Below are 13402 nucleotides of genomic sequence, written 5' to 3'. Positions count from 1 at the left end.
TTTTTCGTGGCACAACAATACGTTACTGTACAGTACTTTCTTCATCACGCCAATAAGCATGATAACTACGATATCTATACGCAAAGCATTTCACTTTTGTTTATCATGAGGTAAGTACATTGACTTCTGCAGAACCTAGCTTTCGGAGGACGATAACTACGACACTTCGACAGAGATTATGTTGCAACAAGACGCACAGTTTAGCGCTACAGTACACGTATTTGAGTGATTAATTTTATACTTAAAACATTTATTTTTAAAGATTTTAGAATTACAAAGAAAGTTTTTCGTGATACATTTCATTCCATTGCTGTAATCTGTAACACCTGAGGGTATAATTACATTAATCCTCAGGGGGGTACACGCTTACTTTGTGTACCATGTGTGTGGAAAGCACAAGGAGCCCTAGCTAATATGGTATTTGCTTATACAACTTTACACATCGGTACCATATTTCTCTAACACAGAATTACACCGCTATCTGATCATCTAACTGGGAGAGACAAACATTTATTTCACTACATCAGTGACAGATGTTTACGTAATTACACAGTTCGATAACTTCACACTTATGAAACTGTATTTTGTCTGTACTTTGTGAACTGTTCATATTTTTTCGGAACCATTGTGATACTATGAGAGCTTTGAATGATGTATTTGGTATGGGATCATGATTTTTAAAGTACGTTTGAGGTAGATGACACTATTGACATCAGCAGAGAATTTTTTTTAGGTTTCGAAGTTATTGCAGAAAGCTACGACGTTTTTGAGATTTGACTGAGGTGTTATGATGTTATTTTTACGACGACGATTTGTATTATGCTGTTGAGGTATGTTTATGATCAATAAACTGATGCTATATAAGGAATTTGATTATGCTATGTATTTATTATGATGAAATATTGAAGTGTCGTCAGAAGATTGACATGTCGACGAATATATATATGTGTAATAAGGTAAAGAGTAATGAATAGTGGTTAGGGACTCTGACTTGTGAAAAAGGATGTTGGAAACCAAGAATCATACTTTAAGAGTTATGAAATGTGTGTAAATGCGTGAATGTATCACAATGCCGGCGAAAATTTTTTGGACACTCTTATATTCATAAGATTTTGTTTCTACACATTTACAACGTGAAATTTTGTATATGAGACTGCCACTGTAGTGCAACTGGTGTTGTAAATATTTCAGTAAGAAAGTTAAGTGACCTTCGCATAATGCATCGTGGGCACGACGCGACAGTCGCCTGGAAAAAAGCTGTTAGTGTGTGCCTTTCAGAGGCACAGGTGGAGAAAAAAGGAGGCCATTATCCTCGCTATTGACATTTCTTTGTAGAAAGCATCGCAAATATGACACGCTCAAACTTGAAAACATATGATTACACTGTGGAGCTCGTAATTTATGATGTTTACTAAAATGCCTAATGAAATGATCAGAAACATTTCACATCTATTGCCTTGCTAGTTGAAAGATTGTTTACTGCATTATGAAATGCCATATGGCTAGTGAATGACGTTTCACGCCTTGCTTTGCCTATTTTGTTTAATATCTAGTTTCTAGCTGCACTGCAGCATTGGTTAAAATAAAATTTAATAGATGTACTAATATAGATATTTTATGCCTACAGATCCAGTAAATAACCATTTCATAATCTACTTCAAAAAATGCGAGGGAGCACAAAAAGACATTTTCCTTCACAGGAATTGCATACATAATTTTTGTCAATGACTGGGTAACTTATTTAGTAGTGTAAGTTAAGGTGATGCATCACCCTAGTGTTAAGATGTGACATAGGCATTAAACATGGCCATTTTTACTGTAATATTTTTTCTGCTTGAGCTTTGTCATGTTTAGGTATAAGTTATTGCATTTGCTGCTACTGTGTGCCAGGCATAGTGCTACTAAATTTCACTTTACATTACTCTGTTAAGCCAGTTTTACTAGGAATTTATTTTTCTTGTTTGCTGCGCATTGCCTTATATTAGTTGTAATATTGCATTTGCTTTGCTAATTTATGCTGCTTGCTTTGCCATTTGTATTTTTTATCATTGCTGTTTGTGTTAATTGTTTTGTGCTGCTGCATTGCCTCGTTCCTTAGTTTAGCATCTGAGCTCAGTAGATTTAAGTTAGCTTAAGAGGGGGCAGACTATATAAGAGAATGAGTTATGATGAATTGGAAGAAATGCATTGAGAAGCTATAAGAAAATGGTTTGGCAAGAAAGGAGTGTACAGTGGAGAAAAAGTGTTTTGAAAGAGGATATGAACAAAAAAGTAGGGTTTAGGGATAACAGGTTTAGGTAGGATTTTCTTGGAAATAAATGATGAGGTAAGATAATGGAAAATAAATAATGAGGTAAGAAATATGTGAACATATAAATACAGAAAGCATGCTTGGATAGGATTTTTTTTTGGTGGAAACAAATGTTGAAATAAGACGAAAGGTCTATGGAATGAAGTTTTAGGTTGGACTGCAGTACCAAATGTTACACTGAAAACAAACCCTGCCCTTTCCTCTTGTGTAATTCTGCTATGTGTTTGTGTACTCTTGTATATTTGTGTTTTTCCTGTCTTTATGTGTTTAGCTGATATGAGTTACGTTGTGGGATTTTTCTAATAATATGTTATTTTCTTTGTAAAGATGTTTAGACATTATTTATTCTGTTTTGTTTTAATGCTCATGTGTGAAGTTGATGTTTCAAAAGTTATTCTGATCTTTTATGTATGCACTTATGTCATAATTCCTGTAACACTGATGTATCTGTTTATTTCTATTCTTTTGTAAAGTCTGTACTACTACAAATTTATCTGTATTGTTATGTTCTTTAATGATGTATTTTGTACCTTTGTTATTGTATTCTTATGTTATAAAATTGTAATTGACACCAGTTCATCAAATTAAGTAACTTGTAAGTTACATTTCACTGCACACATTTCTGTTGGTCATAGTATATGGACAATATGTGAGAAGTAGGGACTGATAGTGTTTGCACATGTGTTAATAATTCAGCAAGGGACTGGATAACAACATTGCTGGTTCTAAGGACATTTCAAACAAATTTTTTGTGAGTGGACATGTGGTGGTTTATGGACTTGCTATATTCTCCGCAAGACTCTTCGATGGTGATTGTTCACCTGCACAGTCGCAACAGATGTCTGCTGGCCGTCTCTACAAGGACTACAGTGGGTCTGCATCTTTGATGGCCCACCAGTACCATTATTTCTACAAGGACTACAGTGGGTCTGCATGTTTGATGGCCCACCAATCCCATACTCTCTACCAAGACTATAGTGGGTCTGCTCTGTGATGACCCACCTATCAGTATTCTTAAAACTTCGACTGACTCTGCTGTGGGTCTGCTCTGTTGTGGCCCATTACCTGTCTGCATGTCAAGAGTCAGCTCTGTCTTTCCGTTGGAAGGACAACACTACTTCTCCAAGATTGCATGGAAATCCACTACTTCCGTGTGCATTTTCTTTTACTGCTCAGACTTCGAAAAAAATCTGCAATTTTACTGTGATGAATGATCAGGACAGTCTTTATGGACAGTGAGAAAATTTTAGCTTTTGACCAACATTGTATCGATAAGTGTGTGCATTTGATATCTTTGTTATTGTAATTATGAAAAATTTCTTCAAATCATTTTTGGCCACTGCCCAAAACAATTTGTAAAATTTTTTGTGGGGAGCATGGGGGCTATGTAAGTAGGCTATTTAGGTTCTTATATTGGTAACGCCACGTAGCGCTCTGTATGAAAATCACTGGCTGTGCTGTGTGCAGTCTGTGGCTAATTTGCATTGTTGTCTGCCATTGTAGTGTTGGGCAGCGGCAGCTGGATGTTAACAGCGCGTAGCGTTGCGCAGTTGGAGGTGAGCCGCCAGCAGTGGTGGATGTGGGGAGAGAAATGGCGGAGTTTTGAAATTTGTAAGACTGGATGTCATGAACTGCTATATATATTATGACTTTTGAACACTAGTAAGGTAAATACATTGTTTGTTCTCTATCAAAATCTTTCATTTGCTAACTATGCCTATCAGTAGTTAGTGCCTTCAGTAGTTTGAATCTTTTATTTAGCTGGCAGTAGTGGCGCTCGCTGTATTGCAGTAGTTCGAGTAACGAAGATTTTTGGTGAGGTAAGTGATTTGTGAAAGGTATAGGTTAATGTTAGTCAGGGCTATTTTGAAAGTCAGATTGCGTTGCGCTAAAAATATAGTGCGTCAGTTTAAGCACAGTCTTGTATAATTGTTCTAAGGGGACGTTTCAACATCAACTGACGAAAGTAAATTATTCTTTAGCGAATCATGGCTCACTATCCTCCTACAGAGGATATGTTAATTTTAGGTGAATGCCATAACAATTACGCTGCAGCTGCGCAATTGTATGCGGATCGTTTCCCGAACAGACGACATCCAAGCGAAAACATTATTCGAAATTGCACTCAACGAGCTTGAAATGGATACACGTACCGTCCACCTCGTCATCACGAATACAATGAAAATGACGCTCGTACCCTTACTGTTCTCGCCTGTGTTCAACTGGATCCTGAAATTAGTAGTCGTGCGATTCAGAGACAAACTGGAATACCGAAATAAACTGTTTTGAGGATTTTTATGGCACATAAATATCATGTCGCACTGACACAGGCATTAACGCCGAAAGATATGCAAATACGCGTGCATTTCTGCCAATGGGCCTTGGAAATGATAAGAGGTGAAAATGATTTTCTTAGATACGTTATGTTCACCGATGAAGCCATATTAAAAAACAATGGTGAATTAAATCGTCATGATTGTCATTATTGGTCCCCTGTCAATCCACACTGGCACAGACCCATTGACAATCAACACAAATGGTCGTTAATGGTCTGGTGTGGAATTTTAAACGGTTACTTGATAGGACCATATATTTTTGACTGAAATGTTACTGGGGAATCTTATTTACATCTTCTCCGCGATGATTTGTTGAAGCTAATGGAAGATGTTGATTTAGAAACTAAGCAACGAATGTGGTTCCAACAGGACAGAGCTGCTCCGCATTATGCTAAAAATGTGCGGAACGTTTAAAATTTACAGTACTCTGGTCAGTGGATAGGACACGGCGGACCAATTCAGTGCCTTGGCATGACATATGACCACTCAACTTGGTACATTCTTGTTTCGAGTTAGTCCTGCGAAGTCATCAGAGAAATCGAGTGACCCGAGCATCACTGAATCTTTAGGTTGCAGCGGAAAGTTAACTAACTAAACTATTATTTCAAATTCATCTGATGGTTGATTCTCCGGCATACTCTGTCGTCCAATAACATTTCTTTTTCTCGACGTTTCGCCAGTGCGCATGGTCCTCATTTTTGAGGGTTCCTCGACACTGGTTCCTCTGCTGGCCTACACCTCAACTTGCTATGCACTTGGTCTTTGGACATTTCTGATTGGCTAGTATTCAGCTTGTTTTGTAGATTTGTTTCCGCGCTGCCCGTTCTTATTCGGCATTTAGGCTTTGTCCTCAGAGTCTGCGTCACTTTGCCTTCCCAAATATTTTGACCACTCAGTGTCCAGCCGTCATTTTTCGATTTCCGGAATTCCATCTGATCTGGTTCTCAGTATTGAATTTGATAGCCTTGATGGCTGCATGTAGGTCACATAATTACTCAACAGATAAAACTTAATGAAGCATTGCTTGTTTATGAAAATATTTTGTTAACTAGGTTCATCTGAAAGAGATGCTGTTGCACAAGGGAGTATGGTTATGATGCTATCGAGAGAGTTGCGAAAGCAACTTGCCTAAAAGTGTGTGGCGCTGTCATTAATTGTCTGTTGTAATCACACTGTATGTGAACATTTTCAGCTACATACACACTGAAGTGGAATACTATAAGGTATCCTAATCTGTGGCAACAAAATTCTTCGAATCTATATGGCTAAATGTTGTTCCTCACCGTGATTAATCGTTAACATGAACAGTAAAATACTTAACGAATTAGCATGTCAGTGACGTCGATTTCTTCTCATGACGGAGTATTATGCCCAACATCAGATTCACTGCAGGCATTGTGAACTGGACACAAATAGAGCTCTATTATCTGGACAGGAAACCAAAAAAGATCGGGACAGTTCACCACGCACTCCACCCTTGCGGTGAAATCAACGGGCTCTACTTGACCACAAAAGCCTTCGGTAGAGGACTCTTGCAATTGAGATATGCGCTGGTAGACTGTGTGAAAGGTAGCTCTGATTGAAATCAAAAACAAGTACAGCAAACCAAGAATCAATACCGGAAAGCTGTACTGCAATGCCGAACTGACAGCCTGCGCAATAAGGCACTGTATGAGTAGTTTTTGGTGAAGATTGAAGGCAAAACGGATAAAGAAAAGACCTCGTGTTGTCTGACCAACGGTACCCTATGAATGACTCTGAAGCACTGATTTTTGCTGCACAGGAACAAGCCATCAGATCTAACACCATCAAAGCCAGAATCGAGAAACAAGCAACAGATCCCAAGTGCAGATTCTACAAGGAAGCAGACAAAAATGTTGACTACATCTCGAGCTGTTGCAGAAATATCTTCCAGTCTGATCATAAGCAGAGGCACAATGATGTGGCATGAATGGTCAACTGGAACTTATGCACAATTTACCACCTGCCAGTGGCAAGGAACTCGTGGGACCACAAAACAGAAAAAGTTACAGAAAGTGAACATGTCAAACAACTTGGACACTTCCAGCATTAGACATATCAAATGCTGGAACACAATACGCTAGACACACAATTTTGGAACAAAATAATGTGTGGATCTCTCAAATTTCCATCCCAGGTGATGTCATAATCAACGACAAAAAATTGGAAAACTTTTACGATAGGAGGACTTGAAAATTGGAGTATAGCGACGCTGATGTAAACCAGTGAAAGTAGTCCAAGTGGTTCTCGGCACAGTAGAGCATTTCCGAAGGATCTTATTGGGCACATGAAAATCTTTGGTATTGATAAAATATCTATCTGCCAGCTACAAAAGCCACTTTACTGGGACGTGCACGAATTATCCCTCGATGCATCACACAGCTAAAGACACTTCAGAAGTATCCCACTAGTGGTAAAATACGAAATCCACCACAGTGATCTCATTTGCTGTGTGCATTGTCATAATAATAATAACAACAATAATAAGCCACTTAAGGATGTGAGTACATGAATGAACAGCGGGTACCAGAATGCTTTTACACAGTCCAGTCACATTAATGTCACACCGCCTATGTTGTACGTCAACGTGGAATAATCACTTACAGGCGGCTGGTGACAGCACTAGTAGTAGAGGCTACATAATGCGAGTCGGGGGGACGCAGAAAACAGGGAAGTCATTGTCGTAAGGCTGAAATGGAGTTATTTATCTGAAGTCCAAAAGTGCTTTCTCTTTGGCTTGCAGGCCAAGGGTTGGAGCATTTCCAAAACGGTTAAGTTTGGAAATCTTGTGTGTGCCGCTACATTTAAAGTACAGTATACCGTGCATGGCATAACGGCGGTATCAAAAATCTGTGCCGAGACACCACGGCCGTAGATGACAGGATTGAACGACAGCTGCGGAGATGTGTACGGGCGATTGCGTGCAATTCAAAAAATGGTTCAAATGGCTCTGAGCACTATGGGACTCAACTGCTGAGGTTATTAGTCCCCTAGAACTTAGAACTAGTTAAACCTAACTAACCTAAGGACATCACAAACATCCATGCCCGAGGCAGGATTCGAACCTGCGACCGTAGCGGTCTTGCGGTTCCAGACTGCAGCGCCTTTAACCGCACGGCCACTTCGGCCGGCTTGCGTGCAATTGTTGAGCAACTAACCACAGAGACGATCCAAGGTGTCACCAACAGTGTCTCCTTAACGACTGTTGAGGGAACGTTCCTGCGTACAGGCCTCTGCAGCAGGCCTATAGTTCAAGCAACCATGCTGACTGCTATTCATTGGAGATTAAGGCCGGAATTTGCACGCCAATACCTCAATTGGACATCTACTGTGTGGCTATAGGTGGTCTCTTCAGATGAATCACGTTTTATGCTCCATCGGATAGATGGCCGTTGGCAGATACGACGTGAAACGTCTTGAAGCAAATACCCTGCTATAGTCGTTGGGAGGCTCTGGGCTTGGGGGCATTCCCTAGGTGATCTCGTTATTCTGGAAGGCTCAGTGGATCAGCAAAAGTATTCATCTATCCTTGAGAACCATGTCCACCCCTACACGCAGTTTAGTTCTCCTCGGCGCGTTGGCATCTAGGGACAGCAGAATGCAACACGTCACGAAACTACAGTACACTTGCTAGCGAGTACAAAATGCGTGAATTGGCGATCACAAGGTAACTGGGTAGGCTTCCCGCACAAGTTAGCCCGCATCTAGTGGTCGTGCGGTAGCGTTCTCGCTTCCCACGCCCGGGTTCCCGGGTTCGATTCCCGGCGGGGTCAGGGATTTTCTCTGCCTCGTGATGGCTGGGTGTTGTGTGCTGTCCTTAGGTTAGTTAGGTTTAAGTAGTTCTAAGTTCTAGGGGACTTATGACCACAGCAGTTGAGTCCCATAGTGCTCAGAGCCATTTGAACCATTTTGAACCGCACAAGTTATATTGGCTGAGCATAGAAGCCGTGACCAAATCATAGGTAATGTTCTAAAATTTCGTATCTTACAAGCACTCATCTACGTACTTTGCCGTGATTTACGGCCGGAATTAGGTATCATTTGATAGGTTGTACATCGTATATGTTAATATTTAAAGAAGACTAACATTGTCACGTACACCTTGTAAATAGTAGTTAACGTTTATTGCATGAAAGGTGACGGAGTGTCTTTCTTATCAAAACGGTGTAATGAATGATTGCCTATACTAATAGAGGTTGGAACGCCATTGGAAATAAACCGGCAGGCGTAACTCAAGACCTGGGTGGAAAAGATTGCACAGGTGTGTTGGTCCTGCTTAGACACAGGAAGCAGCCAAGACGGACTGTTCGGGCACCTGAGCACTGAAGCTCAACAGCAGCGGACTGCCGGTATTGTAGCGGGGCCGGAACGATAACCGGATAATACTTCGGAAACTCTGAAAATCTTGGATGCAGCAGAGAGGCACGAGGAAGCGTTACATTGGAAATCACGCAGGTTCGGTTATTTCCGAGGATTTTTACTCTGAGAAGCGTTTTCTAATTAACGAGGATAGGTATTTCCTCGCAAACTTTCCGCGCTGGACGACAAAAGACTAAAATATGGTTGGGCGGCGTTCGGAAAAATCTGTAGAGAGGGAGAATATCCCGTGGTTTCGAGAATATGATTCGCCTTCAGCAGTTAGGAAGGAGGGGAGCCGAACTTTGCTGGGAAGCCAGCGGTGGAGAGAAAGACATCTTCCGTTTTGAGCACCCTTGTTTGACGGTCGCTCAGTGTCAGCTTTGTTTCTACAGACGGACTCTCTGTCTTTGCTCTCAGGAGATTTTATAGTTAGAATGGTTAGGCACTGTACTGTTGCGAACTTATACGATTCTGGACTTCGCCTCCGGGCAGGGAGTCGTCGTTGAGTATGCAGCGTTCAATGATTGAGAGCACTTCTTCTGCCTATACTCACGTTGAGACGTTATCTGAACTCCGTCCTTGTGGCTGGGATTTCAGGTTTCTCGTCTGTAGAACACAGAGAGGAGAAGACAGTATTAGATTATACTAGTCGGAGGACCGTCTTCTGCCATCCTAGTGTTTGAATGAGGTTTGTTTTAAATTTTTGTGGCTGGAGTTCCTCCATCGTCGCAGATGTGTACGAGAACCATCACTCCAACGCACCGGATACAGTACATATGGTGATATTGCTAATTGCTTCGGCTTATTAGGGCTGTAAAGCTAAACAGCTGTGATCATGTAAATTTTATTTCCACTGAGGTTGCATACCACTGTAGATCATCTTTGAAAGTAGTGTCTTCTAGTATTTGGTACGCAGATGGTGTCAGTCATCTCGCGTTATTTATATTAGATCGCGTAGCCATAAAAAGGGGCAGATTTGGGCAATTGATCAATCATATTAGTTAGGAAATCCATTTGTATCTCTATATGTCCATTGGACATTGATATATAAACATTTGTAATATATAAAGACATTTTAATCTATAATAAATGTATAAGCAGAAACAACAGTTATCATTTGTGGTTCCTAGTTCCCTTAATCATTCATTTATGTTTATGTTGTAATTTATATGTTAAAGATCAAGAATAAGGAGATAATATCACCATTAAGAAAATAAATGTGTGTGAAATCTTATGGGACTTAACTGCTAAGGTCATCACTCCCTAAGCTTACACACTACTTAACCTAAATTATCCTAAGGACAAACACACACACACCCATGCCCGAGGGAGGACTCGAACCTCCGCCGGGACCAGCCGCACAGTCCATGACTGCAACGCCTTTGACAGCTCGGCTAATCCCGCGCTCACCATTAAGAGATCCCAAGATCTGCTTCAGGGAGTAGTCAAACAGGGCCAAATCTTCATTTTTGCGTTCAGTATTTTCCGTTGCGCACATTCATTTTACAACCGCCTGGAGTAGCATCTTGGAATGACTAAGACGTTTAACCTGTTTTGATCTGCACGCAACTATTGCCAGCATAGGCGACTCATTCCTGGTGTGTGTTTATGCGGTCATACGGTATGAGGGAGTCAATGCAGTAAGACTGAAACCAGTGCATAAACACTGAAGAAATGAGAGTGTCTAAAAAGCGAACTATGAAACAAATTTCTGTTGGTTGTAAATGAAAACAGCAAGTTCACTGCGAACGCATCGTGCATAAACTGCTCTAGACTGTTTTGTTTCCGGTAGGGAGCGACTAATTTAAAGAAACGTTAGTGTAAGAAGTCCCACACTGACCCAACTCCTTCGGCTATACCGCCAATAACAAAAAATAGTAAAACAGCAAAGTGTTTTGCAACGGGTACCAAAGATATGATACCTTTTGATGCTGTTTCTGGTGAAGGTTTCAAAGAACTACGCCAAGAAGGCTATATGCACATTATGAAGAAGTAAGCGTTTCAAATGTCATGCCGCATCCCTCTATAACAAGCAGACACGTCAACGAACAGGTTTATGCAATTTTAACAGAGTAATGTCTTGTGTTATTAAGGAAGTTATTAATAAAACATGTGCTGCAACAGTTCATATCTGTTCTGATTCACGCAGTCAGGTGAATTATTTGACGCTTCGAACACATTACGTCAACACAGATTGGTCTCTTGTGAATAATATTTTATTTACATCTTAATTCACTGACGTTAAGAAGATGGGGATAATATTAAAATAGAAATATAAGAGGACATGGCTGATTGGAATATCTCATCGGACATGTTGCTTAATAATGATTTTGTTTGCGACCGGGGTGCCAATATAATAACAGCATTGGCATGTGATGAAAGGTTTCTGTGTGCTGCTCATTGTATTAACACAGCATTTAACTACACCTTCGATGAAGATACCTGCTTGTTAAATGGTGTTCCGAAGACTGCTGCAAACTACTGGAAAATGCATCGTGCAGTACATGAAGAAATGTGGTCTCTGTTTGTCTTTGAAATTATATTTGGAGCAAGAGATCAGTGCACACTGGAACAGCTAGTACACTAAGCTAGAGTCCTTAATCACTCAATTAAACGAAGTCGCTGCTTCAGTTACGGAAAAGAATTCCGGTTACACGTAATGCTTTTACAGAAAGAACTGTGGATTTCCTGAAACCATTTAAAGAGGGCATTGTGATCCAGAAGCCGAAAAAGAAACTACAATCTAGTTAGTTCTTCTTTGGTTTGATTACCAATCTGCCGAGACAATGAAAATGACTGTCAAATAGTATGAGGTGACTTACATTACTGCTGTTACAAGTACTGTTTGATTGTGAAGCGAAGGAAACAAAATGTGTGTGAAATCTTATGGGACTTAACTGCTAAGGTCATCAGTCCATAAGCTTACACACTACTTAACCTAAATTATCCTAAGGACAAACACACACACACACTCATGCCCGAGGGAGGACTCGAACCTCCGTCGGGACCAGCAACACAGTTCATGACTGCAGCGCCCTAGACCGCTCGGCTAATCCCACGCGGCCTGAAACGAAGAAAAGATAGGTTTGTAATTAACTAGCGAAATTGATGTATACTAACAGATATTTATCTTTTAATACGAGGTACAAGGAATTTTGTACGGAAGAAGGTCGCATTTATTTCTAACCATGAAATTACTAAGTTCCTTTGGTCGTCTTCCCCTGACATCAATATGCTTGACAAATGAAAAGCAGGAAATTCTTAGCAGTGTGCGACAGAAATGTGCTAGTTTTGCAATGCAATCATTAACGTAATCGTTCTTCTATAGCCAGTGAACATTGTCTTACAGCCAACCGAGATTACTATGATTTGTATAATGTTTTATTAATGTAAAATACGTTTTTTTTCTGGACATACTTTCATTCAGTTCTGTGTTACCTTTGTCTCTGTTGTTTATTAAGACAGAGCCGTGAAGTACAGTGCCACCGCCACCCAGAAAGAGAGATAGTTTCAACAGCTGGGACAATAACAAATTCCTTGTTGACGACGAAGTAGATCTCTGTACTTTAATGCACGTTGGAGGTGACAATTACATGTTAAAGTGGTGGATGTATCAGGGATGGTTGCAGTTACAAGACGTATTTTATACATCCCAGCAACAAACGCACCTAGCGAACGGTGCTTTAGTAAAGTTGGAATGTTAACAAACTGGCACAGTCAATTAAATCCACACTGTGTCATCGATCTGCTGTCGATCAACAGTAATTACACATTTTCTTTAAGTGAAAAATATGAATTCTATAGTTACAGCTGAAAATCTATGATGTTCTTCGTAAATTTTCTTTATAGATACAGTCGTCTCCTATATTTAAGGAATAAGCATTTCATTATTGTGTACGTAGTTAGATGTTATTGCCAAGCACTATAAATCTTCTGTTTGGAAACGAGTCGCTTTTCTGTGCTTCAACTGAATATTAGATTATTTTGCACATTTTGTATGAAGTTAACTGTGTCACGTAAGCGTTTTTGGAAACGTTACTTATGTATGGAAAAAGAGCGAGAGAGAAAGAAAGAAAGACAGAGAACGAGAAAAGAAAGACAGAGAGATGCGTTCGATGTGTGGAATGCGGTGAGGCGAAGTGAGACGTAGCCGGCTGCTGTGGCCGAGCGGTTCTAGGCGCTTCAGTCCGGAACCGTGCTGCTGCTACGGTCGCAGGTTCGAATCTTGCCTCGGGCATGGATGCGTGTGATGTCCTTAGGTTAGTTAAGTTTAAGTAGTTCTAAGTCTAGGGGACCGATGGCCTCAGATGGTAAGTCCCATAGTGCTTGGAGGCAAAGTGAGACGTCAGCGACGAGGCTCGTGTGTCTGGAGTCC

Source organism: Schistocerca nitens, chromosome 3 (genome assembly GCF_023898315.1).
Source record: "Schistocerca nitens isolate TAMUIC-IGC-003100 chromosome 3, iqSchNite1.1, whole genome shotgun sequence".
Classification (NCBI taxonomy): Eukaryota; Metazoa; Arthropoda; class Insecta; order Orthoptera; family Acrididae; genus Schistocerca; species Schistocerca nitens.
This window is presented reverse-complemented; position numbering follows the sequence as displayed.